Here is a 14,601-nt window from a genome sequence, read left to right as displayed (position 1 = left end):
AAGAAGGCGGACCATTGGGTCAAGGCTAGGGTGTCCAAAACTTCCACAGGGGGTGACCAAAAGAAAGGGGTCACAAAACCTCCCCAGGGGAAAGGTGGTGAGACAGCCAAAAACAAAAATAGTAAAGAGTCTTCTACAGGCCCCCAAAAACCTGCACAGGCGGGTGGGCCCAGAGCCTCTTCACAAAACAATTCTGGGTACAAGGGTAAAAACTTTGATCCCAAAAAGGCCTGGTGTCGTAGCTGTAGTCAGTCTGGACACCAAACTGGAGACAAGGCCTGTCCCAAGAAAGATACCACTTCTAACTCCACTCCAGCTAAAACTGGAATGGCCAGTCTCCAAGTGGGATCAACAGTGTGCCCAGAGCAAATCAGGTGTCACACTGAAGCTACATTAGTCTCTGAGGGTGGGGTGGATTTAGCCACACTGGCTGCCTGGCCCCCTAACATGCAAAAATACAGGCAGCAGCTCTTAATTAATGGGACAAGTGTAGAGGGCCTGAGGGATACAGGTGCCAGTGTCGCTATGGTGACAGAGAAACTGGTTTCCCCTGGCCAATACCTGGCTGGACAAACTTATCCAGTCACCAACGCTGACAATCAGACTAAAGTACATCCCATGGCTATGGTAACTTTAGAGTGGGGAGGGGTCAATGGCCTGAAACAGGTGGTGGTCTCCTCAAATATCCCAGTAGACTGTTTGCTTGGAAATGACCTGGAGTCCTCAGCATGGGCTGAGGTAGAACTGAAAACCCATGCAGCCATGCTGGGTATCCCTGAACTGGTGTGTGTCAAAACAAGGGCACAGTGCAAGGCACAGGGTGAAAAAGTAGAGCTGGAGTCTGGAAGAAAGGCCCAGCCTACCAAGAGAAAAGGAAAGTCAGCTGGGAAACCAGCTGCAACACAACAAGAAAAAGAGAGCCTCTCTTCTCAGGAAGAAGTTCTGCCCTCTGAGGGAACTGAGCCTATGGAGCTGGAACCTTATCAGGTTGAGCTCTTGGGCCCAGGGGGACCCTCAAGGGAGGAGTTGTGTAAGGGACAAGAAACCTGTCCCTCTCTTGAAGGCCTTAGGCAGCAAGCTGCTGAAGAGTCCAAAGGCAAGAAAAATGGAACACATAGGGTCTATTGGGAAGATGGACTCCTGTACACTGAGGCAAGAGATCCCAAACCTGGTGCCACTAGGAGAGTGGTAGTGCCTCAGGGGTTCAGAGAGTTTATTCTGACCTTAGCCCATGATATTCCCCTTGCTGGGCATTTGGGACAAACCAAGACGTGGGAGAGGTTAGTCAACCACTTCTACTGGCCCAACATGTCCCAGAAGGTTAAGGAGTTTTGCACCTCCTGTCCCACCTGTCAAGCCAGTGGTAAGACAGGTGGACATCCAAAGGCCCCCCTCATTCCACTTCCAGTGGTGGGGGTCCCCTTTGAAAGAGTGGGTGTGGACATAGTGGGTCCACTGGAACCTCCCACAGCCTCAGGAAATATGTACATCCATGCTACTAGGTATCCTGAAGCTATTCCCCTTAGGTCGACTACTGCCCCTGCAGTAGCCAAGGCCCTCATTGGTATCTTTACCAGAGTGGGCTTCCCTAAGGAGGTGGTGTCTGACAGAGGTACCAACTTCATGTCAGCATACCTAAAACACATGTGGAATGAATGTGGAGTGACTTATAAATTCACTACACCATATCATCCACAAACTAATGGCCTTGTTGAGAGATTCAACAAGACATTAAAGGGCATGATCATGGGGCTCCCAGAAAAACTCAAAAGGAGATGGGATGTCCTCCTGCCATGTCTGCTTTTCGCTTACAGAGAGGTGCCTCAGAAGGGAGTAGGGTTCTCACCCTTTGAACTTCTGTTTGGCCACCCTGTAAGGGGACCACTAGCTCTTGTGAAAGAAGGCTGGGAGAGACCTCTTCATGAGCCTAAACAAGACATAGTGGACTATGTACTTGGCCTTTGCTCAAGGATGGCAGAGTACTTGGAAAAGGCAAGCAAAAACCTTGAGGCCAGCCAACAGCTCCAGAAGTGTTGGTATGATCAAAAGGCTGCACTGGTTGAATTTCAACCAGGGCAGAAAGTATGGGTTTTGGAGCCTGTGGCTCCCAGGGCACTTCAGGACAAATGGAGTGGCCCTTACCCAATCCTGGAAAAGAAGAGTCAGGTCGCCTACCTGGTGGACCTAGGCACAAGCAGGAGCCCCAAGAGGGTGATCCATGTAAACCACCTAAAACTCTTCCATGATAGGGCTGATGTGAATCTGTTGATGGTAACAGATGAGGACCAGGAAGCTGAGAGTGAGCCTCTCCCTGATCTCCTCTCATCAGACCCTAAAGATGGCTCAGTGGATGGAGTGATCTATTCAGACACCCTCTCTGGCCAACAGCAAGCTGACTGTAGGAAGGTCCTACAACAGTTTGCTGAGCTCTTTTCCCTAACCCCTGGTCAGACACACCTGTGTACCCATGATGTGGACACAGGAGACAGCATGCCCGTCAAAAACAAAATCTTCAGACAGTCTGATCAAGTTAAGGAAAGCATCAAGGTGGAAGTCCACACGATGCTGGAATTGGGAGTAATTGAGTACTCTGACAGCCCCTGGGCTAGCCCAGTGGTCTTAGTCCCCAAACCTCACACCAAAGAAGGAAAGAGAGAGATGAGGTTTTGTGTGGACTACAGAGGCCTTAATTCTGTCACCAAGACAGATGCCCATCCCATTCCTAGAGCTGACGAGCTGATTGACAAATTAGGTGCTGCCAAATTCTTAAGTACCTTTGACTTAACAGCAGGGTACTGGCAAATCAAAATGGCACCTGGAGCAAAAGAGAAAACAGCATTCTCCACACCTGATGGGCATTATCAGTTTACTGTTATGCCCTTTGGTTTAAAGAATGCCCCTGCCACCTTCCAAAGGTTGGTGAATCAAGTCCTTGCTGGGTTGGAGTCCTTTAGTGCAGCTTATCTTGATGATATTGCTGTCTTTAGCTCCAACTGGCAGGATCACCTGGTCCACCTGAAGAAGGTTTTGAAGGCTCTGCAATCTGCAGGCCTCTCTATCAAGGCATCCAAATGTCAGATAGGGCAGGGAACTGTGGTTTACTTGGGACACCTTGTAGGTGGAGGCCAAGTTCAGCCACTCCAGCCTAAGATCCAGACTATTCTAGACTGGGCAGCTCCAAAACCCAGACCCAAGTCAGGGCATTCCTTGGCTCGACTGGGTACTATAGGAGGTTTGTGAAGGGATATGGATCCATTGTGACAGCCCTCACAGAACTCACCTCCAAGAAAATGCCCAAGAAAGTAAACTGGACTGTAGAATGCCAACAGGCCTTTGACACCCTGTAAAGAAATGGCTCCCTGTTGCAGTTACCCCCCACTTTTTGCCTGATACTGATGCTGACTTGACTGAGAAGTGTGCTGGGACCCTGCTAACCAGGCCCCAGCACCAGTGTTCCTTCACCTAAAATGTACCATTGTATCCACAATTGGCACACCCTGGCATTCAGATAAGTCCCTTGTAACTGGTACTTCTAGTACCAAGGGCCCTGATGCCAAGAAAGGTCTCTAAGGGCTGCAGCATGTCTTATGCCACCCTAGAGACCCCTCACTCAGCACAGACACACTGCTTACAAGCCTGTGTGTGCTAGTGAGAACAAAATGAGTAAGTCGACATGGCACTCCCCTCAGGGTGCCATGCCAGCCTCTCACTGCCTATGCAGTATAGGTAAGACACCCCTCTAGCAGGCCTTACAGCCCTAAGGCAGGGTGCACTATACCATAGGTGAGGGTACCAGTGCATGAGCACTGTGCCCCTACAGTGTCTAAACAAAACCTTAGACATTGTAAGTGCAGGGTAGCCATAAGAGTATATGGTCTGGGAGTCTGTTTTACTCGAACTCCACAGCACCATAATGGCTACACTGAAAACTGGGAAGTTTGGTATCAAACTTCTCAGCACAATAAATGCACACTGAAACCAGTGTACATTTTATTGTAAAATACACCACAGAGGGCACCTTAGAGGTGCCCCCTGAAACTTAACCAACTATCTGTGTAGGCTGACTGGTTCCAGCAGCCTGCCACACTAGAGACATGTTGCTGGCCCCATGGGGAGAGTGCCTTTGTCACTCTGAGGCCAGTAACAAAGCCTGCACTGGGTGGAGATGCTAACACCTCCCCCAGGCAGGAGCTGTGACACCTGGCGGTGAGCCTCAAAGGCTCACCCCTTTGTCACAGCCCAGCAGGGCACTCCAGCTTAGTGGAGTTGCCCGCCCCCTCCGGCCACGGCCCCCACTTTTGGCGGCAAGGCTGGAGGGAACAAAGAAAGCAACAAGGAGGAGTCACTGGCCAGTCAGGACAGCCCCTAAGGTGTCCTGAGCTGAAGTGACTCTAACTTTTAGAAATCCTCCATCTTGCAGATGGAGGATTCCCCCAATAGGGTTAGGATTGTGACCCCCTCCCCTTGGGAGGAGGCACAAAGAGGGTGTACCCACCCTCAGGGCTAGTAGCCATTGGCTACTAACCCCCCAGACCTAAACACGCCCTTAAATTTAGTATTTAAGGGCTACCCTGAACCCTAGAAAATTAGATTCCTGCAACTACAAGAAGAAGGACTGCCCAGCTGAAAACCCCTGCAGCGGAAGACCAGAAGACGACAACTGCCTTGGCTCCAGAAACTCACCGGCCTGTCTCCTGCCTTCCAAAGATCCTGCTCCAGCGACGCCTTCCAAAGGGACCAGCGACCTCGACATCCTCTGAGGACTGCCCCTGCTTCGAAAAGACAAGAAACTCCCGAGGACAGCGGACCTGCTCCAAGAAAAGCTGCAACTTTGTTTCCAGCAGCTTTAAAGAACCCTGCAAGCTCCCCGCAAGAAGCGTGAGACTTGCAACACTGCACCCGGCGACCCCGACTCGGCTGGTGGCGATCCAACCCCTCAGGAGGGACCCCAGGACTACTCTGATACTGTGAGTACCAAAACCTGTCCCCCCTGAACCCCCACAGCGCCGCCTGCAGAGGGAATCCCGAGGCTTCCCCTGACCGCGACTCTTTGAACCTAAAGTCCCGACGCCTGGGAGAGACCCTGCACCCGCAGCCCCCAGGACCTGAAGGACCGGACTTTCACTGGAGAAGTGACCCCCAGGAGTCCCTCTCCCTTGCCCAAGTGGAGGTTTCCCCGAGGAATCCCCCCCTTGCCTGCCTGCAGCGCTGAAGAGATCCCGAGATCTCTCATAGACTAACATTGCGAACCCGACGCTTGTTTCTACACTGCGCCCGGCCGCCCCCGCGCCGCTGAGGGTGAAATTTCTGTGTGGACCTGTGTCCCCCCCGGTGCCCTACAAAACCCCCCTGGTCTGCCCTCCGAAGACGCGGGTACTTACCTGCAAGCAGACCGGAACCGGGGCACCCCCTTCTCTCCATTCTAGCCTATGTGTTTTGGGCACCACTTTGAACTCTGCACCTGACCGGCCCTGAGCTGCTGGTGTGGTGACTTTGGGGTTGCTCTGAACCCCCAACGGTGGGCTACCTTGGACCAAGAACTAAGCCCTGTAAGTGTCTTACTTACCTGGTTAACCTAACAAATACTTACCTCCCCTAGGAACTGTGAAAATTGCACTAAGTGTCCACTTTTAAAACAGCTATTTGTGTATAACTTGAAAAGTATACATGCAATTTTGATGATTTGAAGTTCCTAAAGTACTTACCTGCAATACCTTTCGAATGAGATATTACATGTAGAATTTGAACCTGTGGTTCTTAAAATAAACTAAGAAAAGATATTTTTCTATATAAAAACCTATTGGCTGGATTTGTCTCTGAGTGTGTGTACCTCATTTATTGTCTATGTGTATGTACAACAAATGCTTAACACTACTCCTTGGATAAGCCTACTGCTCGACCACACTACCACAAAATAGAGCATTAGTATTATCTCTTTTTACCACTATTTTACCTCTAAGGGGAACCCTTGGACTCTGTGCATGCTATTCCTTACTTTGAAATAGCACATACAGAGCCAACTTCCTACATTGGTGGATCAGCGGTGGGGTACAAGACTTTGCATTTGCTGGACTACTCAGCCAATACCTGATCACACGACAAATTCCAAAATTGTCATTAGAAATTGATTTTTGCAATTTGAAAAGTTTTCTAAATTCTTAAAAGTCCTGCTAGGGCCTTGTGTGTTAAGTCCCTGTTTAGCATTTCTTTTAGAGTTTAAAAGTTTTTAAAAGTTTGAATTAGATTCTAGAACCAGTTGTAGATTCTTAAAAAGTATTCCAACTTTTAGAAGCAAAATGTCTAGCACAGATGTGACTGTGGTGGAACTCGACACCACACCTTACCTCCATCTTAAGATGAGGGAGCTAAGGTCACTCTGTAAAATAAAGAAAATAACAATGGGCCCCAAACCTACCAAAATACAGCTCCAGGAGCTTTTGGCAGAGTTTGAAAAGGCCAACCCCTCTGAGGGTGGCAACTCAGAGGAAGAGGATAGTGACTTGGAGGAAAATTCCCCCCTACCAGTCCTATCTAGGGAGAACAGGGTCCCTCAAACCCTGACTCCAAAAATAATAGTCAGAGATGCTGGTTCCCTCACAGGAGAGACCAACACCTCTGAAATCACTGAGGATAACTCCAGTGAAGATGACCCCCTGTTAGCCAGGATGGTCAAAAGATTGGCTTTGGAAAAGCAGCTCCTAGCCATAGAAAGGGAAAGAAAAGAGATGGGCCTAGGTCCCATCGATGGTGGCAGCAACTTAAATAGGGTCAGAGATTCTCCTGACATCCTAAAAATCCCCAAAGGGATTGTAACAAAATATGAAGATGGTGATGACATCACCAAATGGTTCACAGCTTTTGAGAGGGCTTGTGTAACCAGAAAAGTAAACAGATCTCACTGGGGTGCTCTCCTTTGGGAAATGTTCACTGGAAAGTGTAGGGATAGACTCCTCACACTCTCTGGAAAAGATGCAGAATCTTATGACCTCATGAAGGGTACCCTGATTGAGGGCTTTGGATTCTCCACTGAGGAGTATAGAATTAGATTCAGGGGTTCTCAAAAATCCTCGAGCCAGACCTGGGTTGATTTTGTAGACTACTCAGTAAAAACACTAGATGGTTGGTTAACTGGAAATGAAGTGTGTGACTATGTTGGGCTTTATAATTTGTTTATGAAAGAACACATTTTAAGTAACTGCTTCAATGAAAAGTTGCATCAGTATCTGGTAGACCTAGGTCCAATTTCTCCCCAAGAATTGGGAAAGAAGGCAGACCACTGGGTCAAGACTAGGGTAACCAAAACTTCCACTGGGGGTGACCGAAAGAAAGGGGTTACAAAAACTCCCCAGGAGAAAGTGGGTGACACTAGAAACAAAGAAAAAGAGTCCTCTGTAGGCCCCCAAAAACCAGAACAGGTGGGTGGGCCCCAAGACACAACCCAAAACAAAGGTGGGTACCAGGGTAAGAACTGGGATGCCACTAAGGCATGGTGCCACAACTGTAAACAGTCTGGGCACCACACCAAGGACACTTCTTGTCCCAAAAACAAACCCCAGAACAAAATTCCAGGGGTAACCAGTGTAGCCATGGGAGATGACTCCTCAGATGAGGAGGTCTTCATAGCCTTCAACTGGAAACAGGGCCCAACAGGTGAGTTGGAGATTCCAGAGGGAAGTAGACACTTCCACCACCTACTGGTGAATGGAATCCCAACCACTGCCCTGAGAGACACTTGTGCCAGTCACACTATTGTGCATGACAGGCTGGTGCTCTCAAACCAGTACATCCCAGGTGAGACTGCCAGGGTAAGAGTTAGCCTAGACAGGGTCACTAAGAGGCCTGTGGCTTTAGTACCCATAGAAGTGGGTGGCACTCTTAGCTGGAGAAGGGTAGTAGTCAGTACAGACCTCCCCCTTGATTGTCTCCTTGGAAATGACTACCCAGAGGTTAGTCAGAGCCCAAGAGAGGAACTGGTCCAGTGCCAGTCCTCTCCCAAGGATTCTGGAAGTCCTGCCTCTGCAGTAAATGCAAGCAGGCCCCAGAAGAAGAAGAAAAGAAAACAGAGTAGGAAGGGTGGACAACCTTTAGCCAAGGTTACAGCAAGCCAAGGAGATTCTGCTCCAGTAGGGGAGAACTCCAAAAATGGCCCTGATAAAGTCCAACCTGACCCACAAGAAGTCCTGGCTAGTCAGGCAACTGTTAAACCTGAGTGGGTGGCTCCTCAGCTAACAGAAGAAAGAGTGGAAGAAGGGTGTTTACTACAAGATGTGGTAACCCCCCACTCTAATACAGCAGACAGGCAGCCTGAACCCAAAGAGGCCTGTAACTTAGCCCCTTCCCTTTTAGGTGAAGAGCTAAAGGTGTGGTTCTGGGCACTGACAGCTGTCAGTGGCCTCTGCTGGGTGTTAGCCTTTATGGCTGCACTATCCTTGGCATGGTGGTCAGACCCCATGCCAAATAGCAAGTTAGGCCCCCTGACCCTGTTGGTCATGGTGGGGTTACTCCAGCTCTGGGTAACCTCTTTGGGTAAGCTAGGGATGACCCTGGCTAAGATAAGATTAGCAGAGGTGGATACCTCTAAACCCAAAATAAAAAGAATGGGTGGAGACATTGAAGAGGCAGACAAGAGGCAATTCAGACTAGGTCCTATCACTGTGGAAGTGGGTCAGTTCCCCAAAGGGAATGACCTGAACAGAAGGATGTAAGGCAGAGTAGGCCCTGCAACTAACCAGCCTATTTCTCCTACTCTTCCTCGCCTGACAGACTAGGAAGACTCTCCCAGCTTGGGCTGAGTCTCCTGGCCTGTGGGCTGGGGGGGGCTTGTGTAAAGAAATGGCTCCCTGTTGCAGTTACCCCCCACTTTTTGCCTGATACTGATGCTGACTTGACTGAGAAGTGTGCTGGGACCCTGCTAACCAGGCCCCAGCACCAGTGTTCCTTCACCTAAAATGTACCATTGTATCCACAATTGGCACACCCTGGCATTCAGATAAGTCCCTTGTAACTGGTACTTCTAGTACCAAGGGCCCTGATGCCAAGAAAGGTCTCTAAGGGCTGCAGCATGTCTTATGCCACCCTAGAGACCCCTCACTCAGCACAGACACACTGCTTACAAGCCTGTGTGTGCTAGTGAGAACAAAATGAGTAAGTCGACATGGCACTCCCCTCAGGGTGCCATGCCAGCCTCTCACTGCCTATGCAGTATAGGTAAGACACCCCTCTAGCAGGCCTTACAGCCCTAAGGCAGGGTGCACTATACCATAGGTGAGGGTACCAGTGCATGAGCACTGTGCCCCTACAGTGTCTAAACAAAACCTTAGACATTGTAAGTGCAGGGTAGCCATAAGAGTATATGGTCTGGGAGTCTGTTTTACTCGAACTCCACAGCACCATAATGGCTACACTGAAAACTGGGAAGTTTGGTATCAAACTTCTCAGCACAATAAATGCACACTGAAACCAGTGTACATTTTATTGTAAAATACACCACAGAGGGCACCTTAGAGGTGCCCCCTGAAACTTAACCAACTATCTGTGTAGGCTGACTGGTTCCAGCAGCCTGCCACACTAGAGACATGTTGCTGGCCCCATGGGGAGAGTGCCTTTGTCACTCTGAGGCCAGTAACAAAGCCTGCACTGGGTGGAGATGCTAACACCTCCCCCAGGCAGGAGCTGTGACACCTGGCGGTGAGCCTCAAAGGCTCACCCCTTTGTCACAGCCCAGCAGGGCACTCCAGCTTAGTGGAGTTGCCCGCCCCCTCCGGCCACGGCCCCCACTTTTGGCGGCAAGGCTGGAGGGAACAAAGAAAGCAACAAGGAGGAGTCACTGGCCAGTCAGGACAGCCCCTAAGGTGTCCTGAGCTGAAGTGACTCTAACTTTTAGAAATCCTCCATCTTGCAGATGGAGGATTCCCCCAATAGGGTTAGGATTGTGACCCCCTCCCCTTGGGAGGAGGCACAAAGAGGGTGTACCCACCCTCAGGGCTAGTAGCCATTGGCTACTAACCCCCCAGACCTAAACACGCCCTTAAATTTAGTATTTAAGGGCTACCCTGAACCCTAGAAAATTAGATTCCTGCAACTACAAGAAGAAGGACTGCCCAGCTGAAAACCCCTGCAGCGGAAGACCAGAAGACGACAACTGCCTTGGCTCCAGAAACTCACCGGCCTGTCTCCTGCCTTCCAAAGATCCTGCTCCAGCGACGCCTTCCAAAGGGACCAGCGACCTCGACATCCTCTGAGGACTGCCCCTGCTTCGAAAAGACAAGAAACTCCCGAGGACAGCGGACCTGCTCCAAGAAAAGCTGCAACTTTGTTTCCAGCAGCTTTAAAGAACCCTGCAAGCTCCCCGCAAGAAGCGTGAGACTTGCAACACTGCACCCGGCGACCCCGACTCGGCTGGTGGCGATCCAACCCCTCAGGAGGGACCCCAGGACTACTCTGATACTGTGAGTACCAAAACCTGTCCCCCCTGAACCCCCACAGCGCCGCCTGCAGAGGGAATCCCGAGGCTTCCCCTGACCGCGACTCTTTGAACCTAAAGTCCCGACGCCTGGGAGAGACCCTGCACCCGCAGCCCCCAGGACCTGAAGGACCGGACTTTCACTGGAGAAGTGACCCCCAGGAGTCCCTCTCCCTTGCCCAAGTGGAGGTTTCCCCGAGGAATCCCCCCCTTGCCTGCCTGCAGCGCTGAAGAGATCCCGAGATCTCTCATAGACTAACATTGCGAACCCGACGCTTGTTTCTACACTGCGCCCGGCCGCCCCCGCGCCGCTGAGGGTGAAATTTCTGTGTGGACCTGTGTCCCCCCCGGTGCCCTACAAAACCCCCCTGGTCTGCCCTCCGAAGACGCGGGTACTTACCTGCAAGCAGACCGGAACCGGGGCACCCCCTTCTCTCCATTCTAGCCTATGTGTTTTGGGCACCACTTTGAACTCTGCACCTGACCGGCCCTGAGCTGCTGGTGTGGTGACTTTGGGGTTGCTCTGAACCCCCAACGGTGGGCTACCTTGGACCAAGAACTAAGCCCTGTAAGTGTCTTACTTACCTGGTTAACCTAACAAATACTTACCTCCCCTAGGAACTGTGAAAATTGCACTGTGTCCACTTTTAAAACAGCTATTTGTGTATAACTTGAAAAGTATACATGCAATTTTGATGATTTGAAGTTCCTAAAGTACTTACCTGCAATACCTTTCGAATGAGATATTACATGTAGAATTTGAACCTGTGGTTCTTAAAATAAACTAAGAAAAGATATTTTTCTATATAAAAACCTATTGGCTGGATTTGTCTCTGAGTGTGTGTACCTCATTTATTGTCTATGTGTATGTACAACAAATGCTTAACACTACTCCTTGGATAAGCCTACTGCTCGACCACACTACCACAAAATAGAGCATTAGTATTATCTCTTTTTACCACTATTTTACCTCTAAGGGGAACCCTTGGACTCTGTGCATGCTATTCCTTACTTTGAAATAGCACATACAGAGCCAACTTCCTACACACCCTGAAACAAGCTATGTGCACAGCACCAGTTCTAAAAGCTCCAGATTACTCCAAGCAGTTCATTGTGCAAACAGATGCCTCTGAACATGGGATAGGGGCAGTTTTGTCCCAAACAAATGATGATGGCCTTGACCAGCCTGTTGCTTTCATTAGCAGGAGGTTACTCCCCAGGGAGCAGCGTTGGAGTGCCATTGAGAGGGAGGCCTTTGCTGTGGTTTGGTCCCTGAAGAAGCTGAGACCATACCTCTTTGGTACTCACTTCCTAGTTCAGACTGACCACAGACCTCTCAGATGGCTGATGCAAATGAAAGGTGAAAATCCAAAACTGTTGAGGTGGTCCATCTCCCTACAGGGAATGGACTTTATAGTGGAACACAGACCTGGGACTGCCCATGCCAATACAGATGGCCTTTCCAGGTTCTTCCACTTAGAAAATGAAGACTCTCTTGGGAAAGGTTAGTCTCATCCTCTTTCGTTTGGGGGGGGGGGGTTGTGTAAGGAAATGCCTCCTTGGCATCGTTACCCCCTGACTTTTTGCCTTTGCTGATGCTATGTTTTGAATTGAAAGTGTGATGAGGCCTGCTAACCAGGCCCCAGCACCAGTGTTCTTTCCCTAACCTGTACTTTTGATTCCACAATTGGCACACCCTGGCATTCAGGTAAGTCCCTTGTAACTGGTACCCCTGGTACCAAGGGCCCTGATGCCAGGGAAGGTCTCTAAGGGCTGCAGCATATCTTATGCCACCCTGGGGACCCCTCACTCAGCACAGACACACTGCTTGTCAGCTTGTGTGTGTTGGTGAGAACAAAAACGAGTAAGTCGACATGGCACTCCCCTCAGGGTGCCATGCCAACCTCACACTGCCTATGCAGTATAGATAAGTCACCCCTCTAGTAGGCCTTACAGCCCTAAGGCAGGGTGCACTATACCATAGGTGAGGGCACCAGTACATGAGTACTGTGCCCCTACAGTGTCTAAGCCAAACCTTAGACATTGTAAGTGCAGGGTAGCCATACGAGTATATGGTCTGGGAGTCTGTCAAACACGGACTCCACAGCACCATAATGGCTACACTGAAAACTGGGAAGTTTGGTATCAAACTTCTCAGCACAATAAATGCACACTGATGCCAGTGTACATTTTATTGTGAAATACACCCCAGAGGGCACCTTAGAGGTTCCCCCTGAAACCTTAACCGACTATCTGTGTAGGCTGACTAGTTCCAGCAGCCTGCCACAACCGAGACATGTTGCTGGCCCCATGGGGAGAGTGCCTTTGTCACTCTGAGGCCAGTAACAAAGCCTGCCCTGGGTGGAGATGCTAACACCTCCCCCAGGCAGGAGCTGTCACACCTGGCGGTGAGCCTCAAAGGCTCACCCCTTTGTGCCAGCACCGCAGGGCACTCCAGCTTAGTGGAGTTGCCCGCCCCCTCCGGCCACGGCCCCCACTTTTGGCGGCAAGGCCGGAGGAAATAATGAGAATAACAAGGAGGAGTCACTGGCCAGTCAGGACAGCCCCTAAGGTGTCCTGAGCTGAAGTGACTCTAACTTTTAACTTATAAAGAGCACGCAACGCGTCTGGGTAAACAAGCTATGAGTATAAAATATGAAATAAGTGAACACTAATGCATAATATAACAGGCAATAAACACGGAAGAACCAGAAAGAGTAATTATCTTGACTGCGAGCAGCAAGAAAAGAGGGCTGCTTGCAGTCAAGGGTAGTCTCTATGGTTAGTGGGTCTTACTGATTGGTTTAGTGTTGGTTTCTGTTTTGCTCCCATTGGCTAGCCTGTTGCTAGTCCTTTTGGGAGCTGTAGTTCTTGACTGCTGCTATTAAAAATAAAGTAGGAAAAGAATGCATAATAGAGCCTCCGGTCTTGACATAAAATCTAAGCAGTAACTACCTAATTATTATGAACTAATATTTTTATGACCAGTAGACAGGTAATATATGTTTTATGATTAATTAGGGTATGCTGTCTAATATTGCAAAAAATCGCAGCAACAGTGAGTCTGGACAGCTGAAAATATACATTGAGGAACAATATTGTAAATAATCTCATAGGGCTTATGTCCCGTACCTTGTTTCCAACAGTAGAATACTCACAACGATCCTGAGATTGTGATCGCGGCATCCCGTACAGGCGCCATATTGAATGGGGAGAAAACGCCGACGTCGGTTTTATGGCTATTTATATGGTAGGGCCTGGGGTCCTGGTGGTCCTACTTTTATTTCCAGGCGTTTTCTGGGAGAAATTACGGTATCCTGAGTCCCTCAGCTATTAAAGTAATTACACTAATTTTAACGGAGTCCTTCTTTTATCTCGGTCAGTCTGACTCAAAACAAGAATGCAGTAATGGCATCGGCCATATTGGATAGCTCTTAATTCATAGAGTCAGATACTAATTCAGGCTAATTGGGAGGGTATAGACGACCTTAATGGTCATATTAGTGATGGAGAAATGGCATAAATAAAACATAATTTTGGGATACCTAAAACCTAATTTAGGGAAAAGCAGGGAAAAAGGTCCCTGGTCCAGCAGTATAAGTATGAGTTTCACAATCAGTAACAAACGACTGAGCATATGCAGGTGTAGAAGCAGACTCTTCCTAACATGTCCAATCTGAAAGCAGAAGTGTTTGCATAATATATATACTGCAGAATTTTCCTTCAGTCGCCACAGTACTGGAAGAGTGCTTAGAATCAACCTTATTCTCCCTCTACTAAAATTGTGCACTTCATAAAAATTGGATGTTGCAATATACCAGTACTCTTCTGTCAAAGATTGGCTCATTTCCTTGCTCTTATGAAGCGCTTATAATAGAGACTGACTAGGACGGTGAGATAACTCAACAGCCAAGCCACCACCTATCACCAATAGGCTACCACCCGACTTCAGGGAACCATGATGCATCTGTACCATATGCTATACATGTCTATCTCAATTCACAAACAGAAGAGCAGTAACCACAACACCTTCAAACTTCTATGATCTCACACTAGATCTGGGAGAACCGAGAAGAGGACTGGAAAAGGATTGTTTATGTTGGACCTACTGTGTGCATTTGTGACAGCAGATGCTCTCC

At 49.1% G+C, this 14,601-nt stretch overlaps 1 protein-coding gene across 4 annotated transcripts in view; it reads left to right on the top strand.

Annotated features, from left to right (window-relative positions):
* The window catches only part of ADGRE5 (adhesion G protein-coupled receptor E5), a 231,221-nt gene that overhangs the window by 135,646 nt on the left and 80,974 nt on the right, over positions 1-14,601 (top strand). The gene's annotated exons all lie outside the window — the stretch shown is intronic.

Source organism: Pleurodeles waltl, chromosome 4_2 (genome assembly GCF_031143425.1).
Source record: "Pleurodeles waltl isolate 20211129_DDA chromosome 4_2, aPleWal1.hap1.20221129, whole genome shotgun sequence".
NCBI lineage: Eukaryota > Metazoa > Chordata > Amphibia > Caudata > Salamandridae > Pleurodeles > Pleurodeles waltl.
Note: the sequence above shows the minus strand (reverse complement) of the source record. Positions and strands in the feature narration are given on the sequence as shown.